At 38.8% G+C, this 24114-nt stretch overlaps 1 protein-coding gene across 1 annotated transcript in view; it reads right to left on the minus strand.

The window, feature by feature from the left end:
* hs6st3b (heparan sulfate 6-O-sulfotransferase 3b) overlaps window positions 1-24114 on the minus strand; it is a 57303-nt gene that overhangs the window by 821 nt on the left and 32368 nt on the right. The window lies entirely within an intron of this gene.

Below are 24114 nucleotides of genomic sequence, written 5' to 3' on the forward strand. Positions count from 1 at the left end.
CTTCACTGTGCTGTGCTGACAGATGGTGACTTCTGTCTGTGTGTGAAACCTCAAGGTTGAATGCTAATGGGAGAACTCAGAGTCTCACTAATGATATTATTATAACGTTCACTAACTTGCCCTTGACAATCAAACCCTAGTGATGAGGGTGAGTAATCATTTTACAAAATGGAGCCATGGAAGTTTTCCACAGTCCACAGGCTTCTTCCCACCTGCCAACAGTGAGAATAATTGGGAGTCAAGTCGTAATGCTAACCCACAGACATACATTAAGTGAGTCAAATTGACCCAACCAAATCCTAAATATGTCACTCTAACAAAATAATGAGGTTCCAGTTTTGGAATATATCAAATCTGTTGCACTAAGTGGGTATCTTACCCATCATTTGTCATTCATTCACAGCAGGGCAGAAAACAATTCAGCTGTTATTTTGATGAGGTGAGGGTTACTCTTCTTTTACACCAACCAAAGACTCTTGCACAGATTAATCATTTCTGGAATCACTGTAAAAGGAAAGTCTCTGAATGAGGAAGCAGGGGCGTGTCTAGAATTTTTTTGACAACCCCATTTGGGGCACCCAATGACGCAAGGTTGACATTAGCATTTACAATTTCTGTTTCCACATCACATACAGAAGCTTTTAAAAAAAAAAAAAAAAAAGCAATAGAGTGGCATCATGTATGAATGGTTAATTGTTAAAGGATTTAAAAAGATGTGTCATAATCATAAAAGTTAAATAGACTAACAAAAGAGACTCAATCAAAATGTCACAAAACCTGCTCCAGCCTTTTTCAACACAGCCCCAAAAAATTAATTTGAACTTAAGTCCCGCCTCTAAACACGTAGATAGCAACTTGTATTTAATGGGGTGGCCAATCGGTTTTCAGGGGGCCCATGACAGCCCACCTAATAACCTGGAAACACCCCTAGATGGAAGAAGAACTGGGAAGCTTCATGTAGATCAATCTGTTTTTTGGCAGTTTAAACACTGAAACAGTGGAGCCTGATAAAGCCCTTCGGTAATGAAAGCAAACCAGACAGATTCTTGTCTAAAATTAAGATGTTTTCTGTGAGAGTGACAGACTACACACAGGAGATTAAATCTGCCCTTCATGCAAAGGTTGTCGACCTCTGAGGAGAAGCACTCTGCTGAGCAGCAGATATGTCAAAGAGCATTCTGATGGAAAACAAAGATTGGACAGGTGTTGGTCAGGTAAACCTCTCTGAAGGTGATGTCCTGAGAGTTTTTCATGTGAATATTTAATGATGATGTGTCTTCATCTCAAGAGACAACAGTCGGGATGGCAGAAGTGGAGTGTGGCGCTGAGATTTCACACTGGCTCCAAAGCTGCTCTCGGTGCTGCTTCAGTTCTTTCAGCACCAAAAAGAAAATGTTCACACAGTCTCACCCAGGAGCAGAAAGAAGAAGAGCTGCAAAAACACATTCCTTGCTACATTTTTTGTCCTTCAGGTTTGGATTGAATGCCCATGAAAATGGTTCAGAAATTGTATTTGCAATGGAATATTTAGCACAAGCAGCATGAAAGTGTTTTTTTCTCTTTTTTTGCAGGAGAATAAATTTTTTGTTTGGGTTTGCTTTTGATTTTGAACAACAACTTGTTCCATTTATGTCCTAACAATCCTGTTACATCAGCTAACACTAACACTGCGATTACATCACAGGCTTTATCAGAGTCTGCTCCAATATCACTACAGTGCAGTAAGGATGGAGGGGCTGAAACAAAGACTCTACTGAAGTTTAAAGAAGTCAATGAATTTATCATTTGAATTTTCATGTTAATCAAGAACTCTGAACTCTGCAATAGTGTCTACATTGATATTTGTATGTGCTGTATTAAGTATTGTAATGAGTATTTTAATTTAAAATGCTTCATAACCAAGCAACAACCTCAGTTGTTGAAAAATGAAGCCAATTTGGAAGTGCAAAAAACTGCACTTCCTGGACTGTCCACTTGAGGCTGACTGCAAGACACATAGACATCCCATTCAAAAATGTCAGTTCTTACAGCAATGTTTCCAGCCTGGTACAAAAAAAGATTTTGGTCTGATAAGTTATTGTCTTCATGGACACACACACACACACACACACACACACACACACACACACACACACACACACACACACACACACACACACACACAGTCCGGTAATCAGTTTAGATTTTTTGATGGATACAAGTTGTGCATAGTAAGGTGACGGCTGACCTGATTGACGGAGGATTGAAGAGGCTTAAAACTGGCCTCAGCTCCAGCTCTTAGCCCGATAACCTAAAATTGGTACAACCTAAGCTAAACATTATGTCTATAAAGCACAATTATTCATACGTAAGAGCATTGGCAAAACTTGAATATTTTTTCGTCAAAAATTTAGAAAATAGAATATGGAACCATGAAAAATTGGGTCTTAATAATCCACAGGTTAGACTACTGAATACTTGTATTTTCTGTAGAATATTCTATTTTTTATTGTAAGAGGGAAAATGTGTTTTGATGGTTTTATGTGCACAAATACTAATAGTGTCTAATTTGATACCTTTGCTCATTATGGTGTAATTTCTGCAAGTGATTGAAACCTGGAAAATCTTTACAACCTAAAGTGTATTTCAGTTATTCTCTGGTTATTACAGCATTTATAGCCTATACTTATTCGCAATGCCGTCCCTAGAGGGACCTTTAAAATACATAAGACTCAACAATAGATACACAAAAAAACAGTACCAAACAAGCACAACAATAAACATACAGAACAGTGCAGGAAACACACTGTCATACAATAAAAGTAAAACAGGAAGATAAGATCCTAAAGAACTCTTTCACTTTCAGTTTGAAGTGACTCCAGTCTGGTTGATGGTAGTATAGGTGCTTAACTAACCCTAACCCTAACACATCCATTTCACTTGTATTTAATTGCTTCCATGTCAGGTGACAACATGTTGTGAACCATCAACAAGGACATTTCATTAAATGTGTGACCTTAATGTAAAATGAAAATCATAAAATACATTTCTTCACCACTGAAAACTGTGAATCCGGTGATAATTCTGAAAATGAGGTGTGAAGTTAAAGTGTGGATGTTGAGGTGGGATTATACAAACGTTCTGAAAAACTAGGTCCAATCCAGATGTGCGAGCTTTTAAAGGCTTCTGCATTAATGTATTCTCTATAGGGCTGAACACATTGTTAATTAAACACAAACAGCATGTTTCTATGAATAATATAAAAAACCCTGAACGCTTATAATGCTTTCTCATAACATGATGGCACTATTCAAGAACGCAAATAGTAACATTATTGGACATAATTGACTGAAAGATTGCAAAAATATGTCCTCGGTTAATCTTGAGAATAAAAAGTGCCAAAGGAATGCCACAGACATGAAGCTGTGATTACAGCCTTGGTGGCAGCAGCTGCATCCTGGCATTTGCTCCAGGAGTCGGCTGGCTGCAGATACATCCTCATTAGAGCATCTCAGGGACATAAACACATGCAGCAAGTGTTGTCTGAGTGCACTCAGCAGCCCAAAGGTCAGTTTTGTGCACCATCAGTGTCAAAAAGCATCAGGATCAGCGGGTCTGCAGAGCTGTCAGAAGGAGGAGGAGGAGGAGAGTGATACAGGAGGGGGGGGGGGGGGGGGGGGGGTTAACAGGCTTCTCTTACCTCTGGCCTGTTATCATCAGTACCACCCCTGCAGTCATTTCACACTCACTTTCAAAAGTATTGTAAGTTTACACTGTGCTGCTGCTTTCCAGGAGAAAGTTGTTATTAAAGTATCAAAGCTGTAAGAAGCAGTTATAAATAGACCTTTAATAATATACAGTCTCGCATGGCAGAGCTGTGACAGAGCCAGATTCATGTGTCAAGATTTCCAGGACGCTATTAGCCTGGGAGAAAATCTTCAGACATGAGGGTTGCAAACCAAATCAGGTTTAAAAATGAATATTCATTTATAATGACATATTTGTGGGGGGGAAAAAAGGTGATCACAATGATTTTGATTGGACTTTAACACTTGGAAATGTTCATTTTAAAATTTAGGGTTGGGGCGTGATGGTCAAGAGCCCTTTAAAACTCTAGTTAACAGTGGATCAATAATGGAAAGGAGGCATATCGCATCTCATTTTACCCCAGAATACTCATCTCTAAAGCAGCAGCAGCAGCAGCAGCAACAGCAGCAGCAGCAGCACTGGAGCACAAACTAAACAGGGCCCATTAAGCAGAGATGGAGGAGGAATTCATAGTATGGATAAAAATGGAAACTAAAACAAAGGATGATGAAGGGCATAAGAGAGGACAGAGCCACTGCAGACTGGAATCCTGAGCCAAGTGTAATTTAAAGTTAATGCATGTGGAAAGAGAACACATTGGTCATTTCTAACAGTAATTTGAGATGTGGCAGAGGCAGAGGTTTGATATTGTTTTAAAACTCAGCTTAATTAACAGCTTGATGCTTTTAATGAGCCCATAAGTCCAGAATCATTTTCTATCATATAATATAAATATCATCACTCAAACATCCCATAAACCCATGTAACATACATGACGAGCAAGCATCTGTGAAACAGGCTAGCAGCTTGAATTGAATGTAATTAGCTTGAAGTGAATGAACGAATGAGTTTTCCTATTGAGGCGTCCACATGTAAGAGTTGAATATTGCTGCAGGTGGGAGAGACGACAGGGAAAACGCACAGCAATATCTCTGTGAGCGGAAAGTTGTTCAGAGCAAAGGCTAACACAATGAGTGGGAAATAAGTGAAGACAGACCACCTCGCAGTACAACTGTGGGAATGACTGATGTTATGATGTAGTGTCATAGACTTGGTGTGTGTGTGTGTGTGTGTGTGTGTGTGTGTGTGTGTGTGTGTGTGTGTGTGTGTGTGTGTGTGTGTGTGTGTGTGTGTGTGTGTGTGTGTGTGTGTGTGTAAAACCTCCACCTGTCTGCTGACTTCTCCACACAATGTAGCAGCTCTGATCTCTTTCTATCACGCCTCTGCAGTGCTAAAGCATCCATACAACCATTTTTAAACACAGAAGAACACAGACAGGAGAGAGAGGCATGACTGTGGGTGACATGAAATGATGCCAAACAACTAGAATCAGCTACCTATATTCATGTGCCTCATTTCAGAGACAGCTGTAAATTATCATGTTTCACCTCTATTAAATTAGGTTCTGTTTTTTAATAACATCTTTTATTTTTTATCTTAAAAGTTCTAAATGCTTTCCCAGTGTACTCAAATAGGAACTTGAAATGTCACCAGAACATGTCTTAAAAACTGCTGATCTTTCACAGAGATGGTGTAAGATTGCCACACTGCTGACACTTTCTTTCAGGTTTGACCATGAAAACAAATTGGTTTGTCCAATCAGGTGCCTAAAAAACTATTTTCTGAATCAGCAGTTAGATTTCCTAGCTTGCTATCGCATTAAATTGATGCGACACAACACATACACATTGGCTACTGACATCAGTGCATGCTACATTATTGTAGCATTATTGTTTGTTGGCAGGACTGCAATCAAGTGATACAGATGTTAGACCGTTTGCATCAGGCAAATATATCTATTACCCCCCAAAACAGGACATTTTTGACTATTTGATATTTAAAAGTAAAAAATTCATAGAGAAGTTCTGAGAGATTGGAAGTACATTGTTTCACATTAGTCCCAACATGTTATTCTAACTGGCTTTAAATGAAATGAATAATAATAAAACTGTGACTGAAAAGCCCCTCAGTTGTTGAATCTGGAATAATCCCTAATGAAACAGAGCCGACCTTAAATTGAGGTGAATGTAGGACGCAGAGAGTACAGAGTACAGTACCCCATGAGGGTTATTTCTGTCATTTCGCACCTCACTTGACTCCTGCCCTTTTCTCTCCTCTGCTTCTCCTCCGTGTCCGACATTAGTGTTAGACATTAGTGTTCCCTCCGGATCCATAACCTTTTCTTAAAGGTTGTCACATTAATCACACTGCTGATTCCACTCGTCAATCCCCCCTCTCTATCTCCCGTGTTTATCGCTCGCTCTCTTCACCGCGCTCCACTTTAGGCTCTGCATATAAACAACCACCATTTCCCCCTTCCTCTCTCTTAGTTATTTATGTCTTCTTCCTTCTCCTCATTCAGGTAAACTGTGGTAATGATCAAAGTTTATGAGAGCGGAAGGCGACATGATGTGATGTCTGATTCAACCTCAGCAAACAATTTTCAGACTGGTGGGGTTTTGTAGTTTAAGATCAGACATCAGAGAGTGGAACATAAGAAGAAATGAAATTTTTTATCAAACAATATGTTGACCAGAGACCATGGTGTGTATTACGCAGTGCAGGGTTACTAAGTACACAGACACAGAGACGTTTTTATAACATTATCAACTCTGGCTTCTTCAAAAAAGCTTTCATATACAACAAGTTAGCAACAGCAAAATGTTTTAAAGGTTTTAATTAAGAGTTATATTAACTTAATGAGAAAATAAAGGAAATTAACATGTTGCAAGATAGAAAAATATCCATGTTTAGTATTAACTATTTCTGCTTAAATATACAATCTTGAGAAATTAGATCGATTCTTACTGACAAACAACTTTATGAACTTTACTACAGAGCACTGGGTTGAGGATATTGAACGACTGGGATTGATTTTACGCAGAACAAGTCAGAAGAGAATCTATTAATCATCTGATGGTAAAAACTAAAGGCAAAGATTTGGACATAAAAAACCCTAGCCATTATACTAACGTCATTACATGTTTCCATGTATTGATAAGCAACATATTAGTGTGTACATTCTTGATTTAATTGTTCTCCCCTCCTCTCTATGCAGCTTGGGCCCTCCCAATTGGGGTGCAAGATGAGGAGGTGAGAGAAGAAGAAAAGAGGAAACCATCATTTTAAACAGATATCAATGTGTGTCACCGCTGCATCATCTGTCCTGTACTATTGCATTCTATGATTTGTAATATGACAATATTTTTGTGAATATATTCTACAATTCTACAATTCACTTGGCAGACGCTTTTATCCAAAGCGACGTACATCAGAGAGTAAGTACAACACAAGCAAGGATCTAGAAAAAAGGGAACAATGTCAGTAAGAGCAAACGATCAGCTTTGAGTCTGATTGGACACACAGGTGCTGACAGGAAGTGACCAGAGGCAAAGCACAACATTGACGGCAGTTCTTGAGAGCTCTAATCAGTATAGAAACCATCTTATAAGTCGTCGTTATCAAACAAAAACCATCGTCATTACCATCATCATCATCAATAATATGGAGACCATCATCATTAAGTTAGTAGGTATTCATGAAAGAGCTGGGTCTTTAGCTTTTTCTTAAAGGTGCAGAGGGACTCTGCAGATCCAATGGAGTTTGGAAGTTCATTCCACCACCGGGGGGCGACAGAGGAGAAGAGTCTAGTCAGAGACTTAGGACCGTGTTGTGAAGGTTGGATCAGACGCCTTTCAATGGCAGAGCGTAAATTTGATGCGAGCAGTAACTGGGAGCCAGTGTAAGGAGATGAACAGGAGATGAACAGCGAATATATATATTTAAATAGTTTGTATACTTTTCACATGTCAGCCTCTGCTACAGGTGTCTAAAAGTTGTTTAGATGTATCTATTCTCTCACATTACCCAGTTCAAGTATCGAGAAATAGTTCAAGATGAGGAAATTAGATTTATTTCAAGCACAAGATAAGATAAGATAATCCTTTATTTATCCCACAACGGGGAAATTTACAGTGTTACAGCAGCAAAGAGCAAAGATTGCAAACAAAAAGTGAACACAGTACAATTTAAATATGAAAAGAAAAAGTAAGAAAGTACAAAAAAATAGATACTAAAAATAGATTTAAAAAAATAAAAAATAGCTCAGCTATTTGACAAAAGTGTAGTCCGTAATATTCAGTGTAACACAGACATGCACACAGTGCACATAAAGTGTAACAGAAGGACAAAGAAGTAACAGAACGACAAAGGAGAAAGGAGAAAGGAAATTAGGATGCAAAAAATAGGGAACTAAGATAATTTTTTCTTTTCTTTTTCTTCTTCTATTGTTAATCTGTGGTCTGCAAAAATAGCTTGAAGGGGCCATACGTCCACCAACTGGAGTGGAGTGGAACAAGAGGGGTTGTCTTACAACAATAGAAGGAGCAAGATCTCAAGTATCTTGCTCAAGTACTCTCAATACACCACCTTAGAGTGATATATATTCATAAATGGCTGAAAAGGCTCCACAGTTCAAATCTGTATGTGTTGTGCCACATGACTGTACACCTGAAGTTCAGCCAGTTGTGTGCAGTGAAGTGCAGGACACAATATGAATACATGAACAGTATGCCAGTGGCACTGCCCTCAGCTAAACAACCTCGGCACTCAGTGAACCAGGCGTTAGTGTTTCTTAACATCCAATACACAACTGTAGAGTCCAATCACTGCTATACAGAGGGGTATGGATGTACACCGTGAGCACCACTCATTCAACATGGATGAGTTTGATGTGGTATCAGTGCAGTGAGGAGTTTTAAAAGCTTGACTTTAAGCAGAGACTTCACACGCAAAGGGAGGCGGGAAAGACCACTATTCAAGACTTATATACAGGCTTAATGATGAGGGAAAACACTGCTACAGCAAGTGTGGCTGCACTTAAAGGGCTGTAAGTTAAGAGATGACGAAAAAACGCCCTAAACTTTTTTAAAAGGTCCCATGAAAAGACACGTTTCTTGCCCAGATTGTCACAATACTCCAAAAAGTAATACTGTAGACATTCTATTAAATATATTTTATATTTCATCCTGGTATCTTTATTTTTTTCAAAGATGAATTAGTGATTAATTTCTATCAAGAGATATTTGCCTACAAGCGAAGCGAACAATCTGCTCTTTTACGTCGATTCTTTACACCAGCTCCATTCTCGATTGTCAAGTTGCTAGACGGACTGTTTACGATGGCAACGCATGGAAGAGGAAGTATTAGCTTGAAATATTTTATTGCTAACTGCTGGCTAGACTTTAGGCACTAAAAGGTTGCCCATCGCTTCCAGAGGCTATGTTATCCTCCGACGATGGCCGACGGGTTCTGAGATTGGCTTGTAAGTGCCCCTTGAGTGAAGATTACTTGATCAAATTGAGAACAGTTATCCCACACAAAATAAGCCACTTCAAGCAAACCGGGGGACATTTTGTTGCAATCAGACAAATAGCTGCAGCTTGCTGTAGCTGTCAAAGTTCTCTTAAATAGATTGCCAGTGTGAAATCACTGATGACACCCTCTGCTGTACCTGTCACAGTCCTGGCTGTGTCTGAGGATGTTTAAGACATTACCTGCACGATCAGAGTGTCTCTGCAGGATTTGTGTGTCTGACTTCTCTTGATCAAAAAGAAACAGCAGTACAATATTGGGGGCAGACTCTCTTGACTTCTGAACTGAAGCACATCTTGTTTAACTTTTGTGACACATACTGTAACGGCTAGAAGACTTCTGCGTTTTGTTCATTAAATCTCCGGAGAATGCGACTCTTCTTTTGTCGCACGCTCGTCAGAGCGATCCCTTACGACGCAGCCCGTGGCCCCCACGATGTGCAAAGCAACATTTAGTTGTCTGCTTGACATTCATAGTCTGCAAGGCTTTTCATTTGCACAAAAATCACTGCGTATGAAGGCAATTTGGCTCTCTCATTAAAAAGACATAAACGCCTCACAACTTAATAGCATTTCACAGTACAAGAGTGAGTCTTTGGAGTTTTGAGATTACATCTTAAGACTGTCACAAGGATAAAAGCAGAAGGGTCTCCGCATCGACTTTCATCACTGTCTGAAAGAAAAGGTTGAGCGATAAAAGTCTACTGTGATCAAGCTATTCATCTGTGAAGTTCTGCAGCAATCAGACATTTTTTTAAGGGGTTTTCACAAAGCAAGTATTGTGCCTTTAACAATTACATCCATTTCTAGCTGCACCTGCCAAAGGATCAATGTTGTGACTGAGCTTCCCAAATACCTTCTCCAATCATTGTTCCCACAGAGATATAAGTTAGAGCAAAAGGAGGAGGACCTGTATCACTGTGATTTTAATCAACCGCAAACCACCATGTTACATTTTGTTATCAGCACGTTTCATTATAAAATCTATTACAGGGAGATAATGCAGTGTAGTTGAAGCTTTGTGAACAGACAGGGTACAAGAAGCTTTAACGGATGCATTTGATTGTAATTCATTTTGATCAGTGCATCTTTCATCACTTTGGAGATGTTTCAGTAAGTGCTTTGTGCTTAACCTTGTGAGAAAAAAAAGGCTGCTGAGTGCTGCAGCATGCACCACGTGCAGAGATGTTTAAAGAGAAATGACTTCTCTCTGTAATGACTTCCTTCTTCCCTGCAGACTTTAATTCCAGCAGTCATGAAAAGTGACATTGATATCACGGGCGGTGACGTGATTGAGACCGATGAGGGCTCTCCTTTATCAGTCCACTTTATGATCTGTAACATCGCGTGTCCTAGATAATCCCAATATGCTGTGATGAGTGATCTTTGAGGGGGATTTTTATGGAGAGCTCCCGTCTGGAACTCTTCCTCATCTCTCTGGTGAAGAGATGTCCTTGGTTTGTACAAGGGAGGACATCATTCAGCATGCAGGGTCTCTGTGGTGCATCTGTACATCTCTGCGCTGTCCTGTTCCTCTCAAGACGAGATGAGAATGAGACCGGAGACATGCATTATTTGTAACCGATACGGTTCCTTAATGGCGTCTGCGCTCCCCCCGGCAGCCCATAATGGACCGTTTTTGAGTTTCTCTTGCATCTTGTTCAGCTTTTTGATGGTGACGGAATGGGGACAGTGGGTGTCACCTGGGATGGAGCTAGGAGAACGATGGGACATTTCATTTAGTTGTCAGGAAGCTGGCATAGCTAGCACTTGACATGGAGTGCATACAGAGAGTGCTTGTACTGAGAATGGCAGATTACAAGGGCAGACATTTGCCTTCAAAGGGAAACATGTCTGTCTTTGTTTAGACCTACGGATATATGATGAAAGATCTAAACAAAGTATTAATGGCTCACGTGTGTAACTGCTCACATCAATAATCAAAGACTCTTAAACAGGAGTCCGTTTCCACATGTGAGGAAAACATTGTTTGCCGGTCCAAGAGGTACAACTGCAATGTCAGGAAACTTGTCAGACACCCAGGCTCCCAGGCTCATGGAGATGCAGTCACTTCAGTAGGAGGCTGTGGCTCAGTTGGTAGAGTTGTCGCCTCTCAACCAGGAGGTCAAGGGTTCAATCCCCAGCTGGACAACGTGTCCTTGGGCAAGACACTTAACCCTGAATTGCTCCTTCTGCTTCAGTGGTGGTGTATGAATGGGATTAGTTACTTCTGATGGATGATACTACATAGTGATCACTACCATCAGTGTGTGAATGGGTGGGTGTGACATGTGGTGTAAAAGTGCTTCGAGTAGTCAGAAGACTAGAAAAGTGCTATATAAGCTCAAGTCCATTTACCATTTGTTATTTTACGTTTCCATCCAGGTGTGATGAGAGCTTAAAAGTAACTTTGTACTGAGTTTCTGGTCGTGGGTTCCTGGGCCTTTAGCCAAGATATCTTGTCAGTGATCCCTCCATCTAAGATACTAACAACCCACCCAACTACCTCTCACCCTCTGACTCTGTGGGGGGAAACCATTAGTGCAATCAACTTTGATCATATTGAAACAACAGTGATTCAGCATTCATTTACATATATAAATACACAATAAACAGATCTCAGCATGCAAAACGCTCACAATTTGTTTTATACTCATCAGTTCTTAATACCTACTTCCTTCTCGCTTCACTAGTTGCTAGTCAGTCTGCAGACAATGGCAATGCATTAAAAAAAAGAGTTCTTAGAAAGAAGTGCTTTATCGATTCCTGCTGGCTTCACCAGAGGTAACATAAAGTTAGACATCCCTTCCAAAGGCATGCATATATTGTTGTAAAAAGCCCATAAGTTCAAAGAATTTAGTTTTAATAAGACTTCAACTGGAAAACTGATCCTTAAGGAAGATGGAACCTGCAGGTAATAGGTGAGGCATCATCTGGAAGAGCGGGAAACATGGGAACTTGACTCTCGGTAATTTGGTGCTTTTTAGAAATCCAGGTAAGGAGAGGGAACACTGAGTTAGATCGACCATGTTAAGTTTGTCTGCAGTTTTTTTCTACTCGGGTAGACATGTGGAATTAAATGTATCATTTCAGGGGCACAGGTGGGGACTAGTTAGCGGTTTAGCAATTAGTTAGCATGCCATGTACAGAGGCTTACAGTACAGAGTAACTGAAGCAAACGCCAACCTGTGGGTCTTTTCCTGCATGTCATTCCCCACTCTTTCTCTCTCTTTCTCCTTCTCTCTTTCAACTCTATCCACCGCCCTTTCTGAAAAAAAGGCATGATAATAATAAATATCTAAAAAACAAACATAAATGTATTATTTCACATGCTGAAATCTTAAGTCTCTCCAGGAATTTGATTAGCAATTCAGCCCTTGGCTGCAAGATGTGACATGTAGTTTCTCCCTCCGTTGGGTGTTTTTCTACATGGTAGCTTATGACATGCTGCAGTTTCCATGGACAGTTCTCTGGTGCCGCCCCTGCTTGATACTACTGTAATTGCTTGCAAGGCTATGTCAGCTCTACTAAAAAATAACACACACAAACTGTTGGTGCTTGATAATATTTTTGTTTTGGGAAGGAATAAGAATTAAGGAATTAAAAAAGACAGTGAAGTATAGTTTGTGGTATACTAAACAACTGTTTCTTTTGGACTTCCTGAAGCCAGTATAACAAGACACATACTGACAGAAAAATCTGTTTTAGCTTGGACACAAGAAACCACTTCATAGATGGTAGCGAAAGTAAGCAGACCCGTGTACCGCCTGAACTCAGCACATGGAGCGAATTCTGAGGTAGCTGACTGCTTTAACAACATCAAAATGTATTTTGAGGAAAATCAACACACTGTGTTCATAAGTAAATACACTGCAAGGCTGGTCATCAAAGGCCAACCTGCTCTTATACTCTCTGTGATGTGCATATACCACGCAGTCCCTCACAAAGGTATGTGATTCACAAACACAAAATGTTTTTGTGTGCTTTGGAAAGGATAAATGCACCTCTGGAGGAATCAGCTGAGGATGCAGCTCAGGGATGGGAACATCTTTACTCAAATCTGAATGGCTGTGTATCTTTAATGAGATCTGTCATCTAAGTTTGGCTGCTGGGGCGGCAACTGTTTGACCTGCTGTGCTTGTAAAGCAGCAGGGAACAAAGGTTTAAGAGTCAAAACACAACGGTGTAGCAACCACAACAGATCTCATATTCTTCTTTCTAATGACAGGGTATAGTTGAGATGCACAGAGGGGTCTCCCTGTCTCAGCACTGGAACTTCTAAGTGTACAAAAGTGTGACAAAAGTGGCTCTGCAGGGACAATGACTGGACAAGCTATGCTGAGATGAAAAGTATAAGTTGAACAGAGAATCTGAATGTCTCTTTACATCGCCAAGAAACTCCCTGTTGTCATAATTGCTTCGCTGTAATTTGAGACCAATTAGACATTGTAAAATGACAGCACAGCTTCAATTACCATGATAGTGAAAATCCTCCTGTCTAATTACGCTCTCCCTTTAATCTTTCTTTTTTAAATATCTCTCTGAGAGACAGCGGAGGAGGAAACAAGGCGTGTACTCACATGGTCCCTGAATTAATAATACAGCCAGAGGAGAGACGCAAATACACAGGCTGGCAGGGGGAACCATGGTACATGTCACATCACATAACACAGAGCCGAAGACACTGAGAGCTTTATATGCTGCCATGAGAGCCTCACGTCTCTCCAGTACCCCCCCCCCCCCCCCCCCCCCCCCCACACACACACACACACAACGTCATGCTCTAAGTCCTTCAACGTGCCTGTTAATGTCCCAAAAATATCATTTATATTCTGCAGGAGTAGTTTTTAAACCTCATTATGGAATTGCATCATCGTCCAATCATGACCATCACTGTCATCATCAATTTTGGAGCAATACAATAAATGCTGAGTTAGCTAGCTCCCACTGGGTGCTCAGTGAATGTAGGGAGGGGAGGACATTTATTAATGATATCAGCAACTATCCACAGGCACCAAGTTACAAATAATATCCACAATTTTTTTTTGTGAAGGATATAAATTTCAGTGCTTCAATCCACCACTGTGAGACCAGATTGAAAATTGAATACAAGCCCGCAGAGGAGTGAATTGTTGTATTGGGGGGCGAGGCTCATGGAATAGGAGACATGGCTCAGCACCGAGGAAACTAACAAATTATTAGCTGCTGTAGTTAGCAGGACGACCTAGCTAAGCTTCTCCCCCAGCTGCTCTGGAACACCAACCACTACAAGTTCTGAATACATTTTCCCACACACCCACTGACAAACCAGCTCTGGTTATCGTTGGCTCCAAAGCTAGAAAGTAATAGTTGCGCACGACCATATTTAAGTGTGTTGGAGCCAGATACATTGAGTCACATAACCCTAACTCTAAATAGTACATAAAGCTAACATAAATTTGCTAATATAATTATTCATGGCTGTGCTAAGCACTCTCTGATTTAGACAATCTAGACCTACACTTTTTGTTTAGTGTCCTGAGATCCCTTTTTTGTGCTATAGCTAAATAGTATTTTTATATAAATGATTGATTGGTTGAATAATTTCATGATATCCATAAAAAAGAGTAAAGTCATGTATACCTTAATGATTTTATATAGGACCTGCTGAGCCATCTGAAAAGTAAAGCCTTAACATATAGCTTTATGGCTATCACTGAGTGGCAAAAAATAGCATGCTAACATGCTAAACTACGATAAAAATGAACATGGTGAACATTATACTCAACAAATATGAATAAGTTACCATTGTTAGTTTGAACAGGTTTACCAGGTGGCAGCTCAAAGCATTGCTTTTTTCTCCATTCAGCTTCAAAGTGCAGTTAGCATGGTTTTAGCTGGCTACTGGTTTATCCTTTGCTTTTCATTTCATTCACTCTTCACCTACATTCTCAGATTTTGTGGTCACTATAGTGGCCATCAGTAATAGAGTTGAAGGATACTTATAATTCCTTTACAGTTGCTTATTAGCATACTTAACAGCAGGACACAGCGCAGCATAAGCATTACTTTTTGACGAAATCTAGCTACTTGACAAATGAGAATCTTAAAGTAACTCTCTTTTTCAGCCCCCTTAAGGGCTGTTAAACTTCTGGGATATATTTGCTCTTTAGCAGGAAAATGCTTCAGTATATCAACAAGCTAGTTGCTAACTTTTGGCAGGCAGCATAAAGTTGGAACAAGTCGAAACACGGTTGATAAGAACAGATTAGAGTGAACCATTAGATAAAAGTTTCCCAGCTGTTAAACCAAACCACTTAGCTGAAATATGCTAATAAGGTCTTTAAAGTTAGCTTAGCACAAACAGTGCAGAAATGTAAAAAAAAGTCACTAGAGCTCTTCTTAATACAGTAAGTAACGTGTTATATCTTGGTTTCACTCTATCTCACACTATGTATTCTGCTTATTTAACTGAAGATAACATCATGAGATAATGCCAGATAATAGTTTTAAGGTTATGTTTAGTAATACACTGCATTATCACAAAGCAACTCGTGTTGTAAATAGTAGAGTAAAATAGACCGGCACATCTTCAGTAATGACCATTTCTAAGGCTGTAGTGTATAGGGAAGGTCTCCCCTTATTATTCACACATTAACTTCCACCATACCAAATCATTTTAATGTCCCTGCTTATTGAGCCGGACTAAGTTTTAATGAATACATTAAATCAACAACAATATTACTTTTACGACCATATCATTTTACTATTTGCATACGGCTCTATACAAGAGCTTAAAATGTCCTCTGTGAGAAGTAGACTGAATAACGACTAATAGGCCTAAATACTTTTATGTTATGTAACCATAATGTTACGGTCTACAGGACTCTCAGAAATTACTTTTATGTAGTCCTTCAAAACATTTTTTATGGCTGTAATTATTATACAAAAAGGTTTTAATTTCATTTATTGCACATGTGTAATGGATAGAGTCATCTGACAATTTGGCTCTTGGCCATGTTTGTGAAATTGAAGCAACATTGATATGGATACACTTCCCAGCACTAATAGGCAGAATATTGAACTGGATCAACTTTTTCTTGAATGTTGCACGTTGTCTAACAATGGATAACTGCATATCCCTCAAGCTATAATGTTGAACACTGGACTAATAAAATGCTGCTGTTTCATGTTTAAATTCAATATTGCAATATATCCAGATTTTTTCTCCAGGTGGGGCTCACAGTTGAACAGAGGGTGGCTGTTTGTGGCTCTTGAATATGAATGTGGCTGAGAGAGTCGTGTAGATGGGACGGATTATCTAACTTTCTGAAGCACATTTCTGTCTCCGCTTGGCACAGACGATCAAGCCAGCAGCACTGGAAAGGTTTTAACCGCGGCTATAATCCCTGCCCTGCTGAGAGACTGGATTTGGAGGGAAAGTGTGTGTGTTTGTGTATCTGTGTGTTACTGTATTACACAGGAGGACATGATGTTGTGAAGGAAATAAAAAAAGAAACAAGAAATACATAATTAAAAGATAACGTTAAAATGTACTCTGTTCAACACTGGTTCTGTTGGTTAAGAAAGATTCAACAGCAACTATTTTAAGAACAGTTGATGTTTTTAAAAATAAAATGTAAAATTTCTGAAATGTTTTCTGAAAAATTCTGTTATTGGATGGACGGATGGATAGATAGAAAGACATATAAATGGATAGAGTTCAATTTAGTAAAACATGAGTCCTTCCTGTTCTCTCCAGCACAAATCAATGCCTCTCATTAGTCCACTGTCTTCAATGATGATAAAGTGAAAAACTATTACAAACACCTTTAAATTAAAGGTTAAAAGCACCTGTGTCCAATCGAACTCAAAGCTGATCGTTTGCTCTTACTGACATTGTTCCCTTTTTTCTAGATCCTTGCTTGTGTTGTACTTACTATCTGATGTACGTCGCTTTAGATAAAAGCATCTGCTAAGTGAATTGTAGAATTAGCTGTGATGAAAGACGGATGATTTCTGTCAGCCACCTCTGTTAGAGCCTTCTCATGACGAATGATCCAAGGACACTCATGTAAACACACTTGTTCCATACAGCGAGCCGTCATCTCAAAGCCAGGTCTTTTAGCTGCATGACACTTGAAATAATAATGAGAGCGGTTTGAAGGTTACGTGCGTCACTTCATAAGAAGGTACAATCTCAGCTGAACACAAGTCTTTGATAGATCAGTTTACATCCCCACTAAATATAAAAAATATATATACATACTTATGAAACCGCGCAATTATGGCAAACATTGAATAGTAATTCATGTAAGAGAGCAGCTATTTATAAATGCATACTGATACTTCCATATGCAGGTGGGTATATTGCAGCAAAAAAAATAAAAAATTTGTCTGTAACTTTGTCCAGAAATGTACTTTAAAAATATGAAACCTTTACTCTGTAAACCTCACTCATTAAAGGAACAAATAGATTGCATAACAAAATATTTATGGGAACAATTATTCTTTGTGCATACATGTAGCAACAAAACCAGTCGACACCTGAATGTGGCAACAAGATAACCAGCAAACAATACATGTGTTCCTCTAATGTGAGATCACTTCAGTGTGACCAGGAGGCCGCTGTTGCTGAAAACAATAGCACATAACTGTAATGTGTTAACGCAGTTCTAGCTGCAGGCAAGAAACACAACTATAAAGTATCTACATTTTTGTTGACCAATCAATCCTGACTCATTTCTAATTGAAATGAGGATTTTCAAACTCTTCCATGAAATCACATTTTTACTTCACTCTGAAGATTACAATTTCTATTTTCAAAATTTAGCACCAGAATTAATAAAACTTTGTTGTTTTAGTACCAAATGACTTAACCAAAATGACTTCCCAACCAAATCAAACACAACACAAAATCCCATAAATCTACAAAAAGCTTATTTGTGGCTTCATGAGGCTGACCGCTGCGTTTCTTTCTGGCACTGAGCAAGCAGGATGAGACTCTCATGCTGTGCACAGCAGTGAGCTGAGGTCTGTATTTACACATACCAAACTCCTCTTCAGCCCCTCAGATCAGCAGGTTGATCAAACAACACATAGCTATTTGGATCGAGATAGAGAAGAATAAATTATTCACTACAGCGACAGACCTTCTGAATAGGGCTGGCAGGGTTGGCGGCGAGGCATGGTGCGTGTGTGAGTGCTTGTTTGTAAGTTACTGTTTATCTTTTCATTGAAAGTCAATCCAAACTCTGACGAGAATTGGGCCGGTTTGATCAGTTTTTGAAGCTGTCATTTGAATCATTATACTCACTGCATTGAAGGAATCCGCAGAATATATTCCAGTAATTTAAAAGGTGATTGGCTTAAGTTGATATGACAAGCTTGTTTTGCAAGGCCTTTTGGGTGCTCAGGCTGAGAATCAGACATTCTTGTATCATCTCAAGAGGTATAAAAGAAATCTTTCTGTGATGACTTCTTTCCTTTTTATCTCAACTTAAACCCTCTAATTAAAAGCCTAAAACACCTCAAGGCATATAGATCCGCCTATTCTTAGAGAGCAAAAGAACACACAAGAAACTCCAAGAACAGCAAACTAACGCAATGCAGAATATCCACAGGGTGCTGAGAATAGTGGTAAGACAACATAATAAGTTCAATATTCAAAGTTGAGTATAAACAATTTCAAGTGGAAAAACTGTCAGTTATCTAATGAATTATTCAACAGGTTTATTTCATTGAGGTCCAAGTAGAATAAAGGTTTTTCAATGTGCTTGGCTTTTGAGTGAAATAAGCAGCATTATTCACAGAGGAAAAACATTGGCAAAGCGCTGCAGTAAAAGATGGATATTTCTCTGATTTGTTCATTATTAAGTGATGCTGGTGAAGGCAGACAACACTGATCTTGTCAGGGAGACAGCGTGTTTGTCAGTAGAGCAGTTCTGCCACATTAAGCAATTACTCACACGGGCTTTGATGTGCAGAGTCAGACTGACGGCCGGGCCGCTCTCTGCTCCACTGACTCCATCAGACAAAGAACCACCCGGCTTCAGTGGACCATATAGCTCCACAGCTCGCTCTGCCAATCCTGTACAGCTAACAGGTACAATACCTATGTGAAGGTAACTTTAACTTGTCAAAAATATCTTGCCTCGAATTACATATTAGAGTTTGAAGACTCTGATTCATGAATGACCTGCATGTATGACAGGACAGAAGTGTAACTGTGCTAAAGGGGCGCTGGTGGCCTAGTGGTTAGAGCGCATGCACCATTCAGCTTTAACGTTTGTGTTTAGTGCATGCTAACACAACAAGATAATAAATGCTAATCTAGTTTTTAAATGCAAGAAAAGAAAACATCACAACATTGTACAACCATTGTCATGATTTGTTCTTGTTTTTGTTTATTTTTAGTGTTTTATTTTGACATTCATCCTTGTGTTTTTCATTTATGTTGCTTTAATCCCTCTGTGTGTTTTTCTCTTCATATTCCTGGATTAAGCTTTTAGTGTTTCCTGTTTAAATTTGTCATTTTTTATTCTCGTGTTTCTCTTTTCCCTGTGTGCATTTCCCTCGTCTTGTCTTTTGTGTTTCCTGTTTAACTTTGTAGTTCTTGTCCCAAGTGTTTCTTTTCTCACTTCCTCCCTTCGTCTGCACGGTTTCCCTCCATTTTGACTGCCCTCAATAATTCAACCTGTGTCTTGTTTGTCACACCTGTGTCCAATCACTCCAATCATATTAAGTAAATGTGTGTGTTCTCTTCCTTGTCAGCTCATATTATGTCAAACTTACCTTGTGTTAAATACTTATGAACTCTGTTGTACATTTAATTTTTTCCTCTGTGGCTTGTCTTTGTGAGTTTTCCCGGTTTTAAGTTGGAGTTTTGATGGCCATTAATGGATTAATTTGGACTGAAGAAGTGAGTTTTGTTTTAAATTAAACCTTTTTTGAGTTTTGCAATTGGGTCCTTCTCATTTTCCTTTGTTTAAATATTTACAACTGGGACATTTGTTCATTATCATTTAACCTAAATCTGACATTTTGATAGTTACTCCAGAGCCATCTTTTAGAAGCAATTTGGATCATCCCTCTAATGGTCTCACTCACAAAAAAAGTGAGGTTTTAAGGTCAGAGAGAAAAGTGTATCAACATTCAAATAATTTACTTGGAACAAAGTATTCTCATGGACTCTTGTGTAACCAATGCTGCAGTGGGTTGTCTCTTTGTAAAGGAGAAAAATAGTTTAGCCTGCAGACATTTCTACATCTTTAATGAGTCTCGTCCCCTGCAGTGTTGCTTGTTTCATTTATGGTGGGAAGAGCATACCATTAGAAATGAAAAGAACACTTTCAGACAGTTAAACTTCTCTTTAAAGAAATTACAGCGTTAGTTCTCTTCTCAAAGTAATGTGTGACTTTTTAACTCAGGCTGAAGTTTCTGCTCTTGGATGGTGGAACTGTATTCCTTTTGGTTTTGTCTTAAACTAAGCTCAACTTGCACACTATATTCACGCAGGAACGTGACAGAAAAACTAGATTTCAGGCGTTCTTTTCAGGGGATGATAACCACATGATTCGTCGCGTTGACTGACGACTAAAGATAGTATTTTCACGATGAAATGAAATGTGCCACCTACCTCTTGTTTTCTAAATGGAATTGTATTGATTGTAAGAAAAGTGTTATCAGGGCTTTAAATGGCTTCTCTATCCAATCCTCAGCTTTGCAGCTTTTTCAAGACACTGCAATTGTGAAATGAAGCCTCTGAAATCAATATGTGCCAAAGTCAATTTTTACTCATTATCATCGAGATCCCCGGCATTATTAGGAGTCAATTGCAGGAAAATGCCTTCGTCGAAAAATACAGGAGAACATTGCAGCTGTGTTCAACTAAACAGCATAATTAACACACACATCTCTTGGAATATGAGTGCCTGTGGTCAAATGAGAGGAATTAATCTTACTGTCATCGAAATGTTGCCCAAGACACAATGCTGCAGAATTGTCATCAGCACTCAAAGATTTTAGTTAGATAAGCTAATACTGAATTTCTACTCCAATAAATACATTATAGTAATGAAGATGTTAGTGGAGTTATTTTAAATTCTCAAAGTATTTATGAAATGAACTAAAGACCCAGAAAATTCAAAACACACTGCCTCCAATGCTCATAATGACATTATGCGGATATGTTGCCTTTATAATATTCTCTTTTCTAGAAAGCAGTTCATATAAAACACTTTGAGTAAACAACATCATTTATTTTCTTTACTTTAGTGAGAACCACATAATTAAGCTAAACAGTTCATTCTTCTTTGTGTATGAATATATATATAGAAATACACCACTTATATTTCCTTGGTATTTTAGAGTTCTATTTACTGTGCAGCGTTTTGCCTTTATTTGACCGGACAGTGGATTGTCAGAAACCGGGGAGAGAAAGTGGGGAACAACGTCCCGGAAAGGAGCCACAGGTCGGACCTGAACCCGGGCCACCGCCTGAACTACATGGGGCGCGGCCCAACCGCGAGGCCATCTGAGCCCCAAATGAACAAGATGTTTTAGTGATCACCAGAAGTAGCCTGCAGTAGAAGTGATTGAAACATGGAGAAATCGTCTTAAGAGAAGTCTATCAGATGTTAAAACATCACCACTGAATATAATGCTGTACAGAACTTTCTATGGGAAATCAAATCTCCAATTTCACCTGAAGGTTGATTGTTTGTATTTAATACATTTTAGTTAAGTTTTAAACATTAAACATAGACCTAGATGATTGTTTAAAAAAAAACATGAATTAGGATTAAACTTGTTACAACAAACCATTACATGCTTAGCAGTTGCAGCCTATGTGCAGCTTGTGTATGTGATAAATATTACGCTATAACGCTACTATATGGAGTGTTTAACTGATGAAACAGACTGAGATTAATACTTATAAATACAAACAAAAGCAAACAAGACCATTTTGAAAACGATTGACTCATTCTGTATAATGATGTTCATGCTTATAACCGCTGCCACCAGGTAGATTCCAGTCGAGGAAATTTGTATCACGTGGACCAGAGTGCCTTTGTTTACAATTTCCAAGGAAGATATTCATAATGAGTGATATTTTCACTGTTAAAAGGGAGCAGGACGGTTGTTTTTTTCAGAAATCACTTGCATGTTCAGGACAAGATCAGTGAAGAAAAAAGACAAACCACTTTGTCCACAGGAGTTTCCAAAATTGGCACAAACTGAAAGTTCCTCAGTAACTTAAAAAGAGCTGCTGTCTCTTAGTAAATGAGGAAGAAATGATCCTGTAAACACTGAGGAGCTACATGTTTGTTCTTTAGGGTGGTGCATTATTTCAGTAAAACATAAAATTTCTGCACAGAAAGGGTAAATAATGGTAATATAATCATGAAATACATTTGGCCATACACATCGTGTGAGAAACCACTTTATGTCACTTTAAGTAACTCATTTTAGGTTACTGGCAATAGAAAATAATATGTTTTTAATCCAGTTATTATGCAAAATGTCCTGCATTTGAAGTCCCTCAGGAACTATTTTATGAAATTAATCAATTATTAGGCCATTCCCGTCGTTTAGTTAATACTTACAGTTTAGTGTACTGAAAGTCCTGCTCTGATGTTTGTTTCAGTCTCTATAAAGCCTCTGCCATCACCTGCTCTTTGGGTGGACTCTGCTGTCAAAACAACAAACAAAGTCAAAGTTCTGACCCCCTGGTCCTGCTGTTTTTCTTTTCTGTTTCAGGTCTGTCAGCTCAGGTCAGGGTGCAGGGGGACATGGCCACAACACTGACAGCTGCCAAAAGAGTGAACAAACTCAATCAAAGTGTGCTATCTGTGAGAGTTTCAACAGCACATCCACACACACTTCTCTCGGACAAACTGTACAGTAGTTAATGTTGGAGTGGAAGCACTTAGAAAAGCTATTAGACGTTCTAGCTGCAGCCCTTATAGAAGTAAGAGTTGGTTCATGACTGGACTACAAAAGTGTTTCAGCTTAACTGAAAAAAACTACCAAAGAAGAATACAATTTAAACCTCAGTTTTACAGATAAAAAGACAAAATTCTGCACAAAATCATCAAAATGAGATTCAAACTGTCTTAACATAACTTAAAGCTTTCCAATCTTTCATACCTGTCACCTAAATATTTCCCAGCAGATGCATTGATGATAGAGGAACTTATTACAAGATTTTTCACATCAGAGTTCGGGCGTCTTTGAGGACCTGTTTCTAAATGTATTATTGATGATACAAAAAAGTTACAAATCTGTCACAGCACTTGATTTATTACTGGGATGTAAAGTCAACTGAATCAAATGTAACTAAAATTCTTCTGAATTAAGCTTTATTGCCATACATCTGATGAGCTTCCTCTTTGATCCTATACAGGGTTTCACAAGGCTCTATTTTGGGCCCACTCATGTTCAATATTTAACCAAAAACCATTGACACAGTCACTTACTCCTGTTTGGCCCTTTCACTTTGTTTCAGTATTATAAAGCCACAGATGTTTAATCCGAAACTACAGGCTAAAAAAAGGCTAAAAAAAGGCTACAAAAAGTAACTAATAAAACCAAAGCAATCATAAAAGTCATCATCAAAATTATAATTCAAACTGAGAAATATCTTGAAATTGACTTCACACACTTTCATGTCTGACACCTGGATATGAAAAATACAAATGAGAGAACAACCTTGGTACAAGATTTTCCATTACACCTGATATAAGAGTTAATGAGTGCAATAAGCCTTTGAGGACCAGTTTCTCTAGCTGTGTTATTGATGTAACAAATATAGCTCTGCTGCACTATCAGTTAACAAGAGATGTGAGCTGGTGTGTCACAACACATTTCCCAGAGTTCCATGCAGAAAGTCGACACCAGATTGATTCCAATAACTACCTGTTTCAATTATTTAGGTTCATGCGATGATGAAGATTGTTCTGTCTCCACAGCACTA

This window comes from Labrus mixtus, chromosome 13, assembly GCF_963584025.1.
Source record: "Labrus mixtus chromosome 13, fLabMix1.1, whole genome shotgun sequence".
In the NCBI taxonomy this organism is placed as follows: Eukaryota; Metazoa; Chordata; class Actinopteri; order Labriformes; family Labridae; genus Labrus; species Labrus mixtus.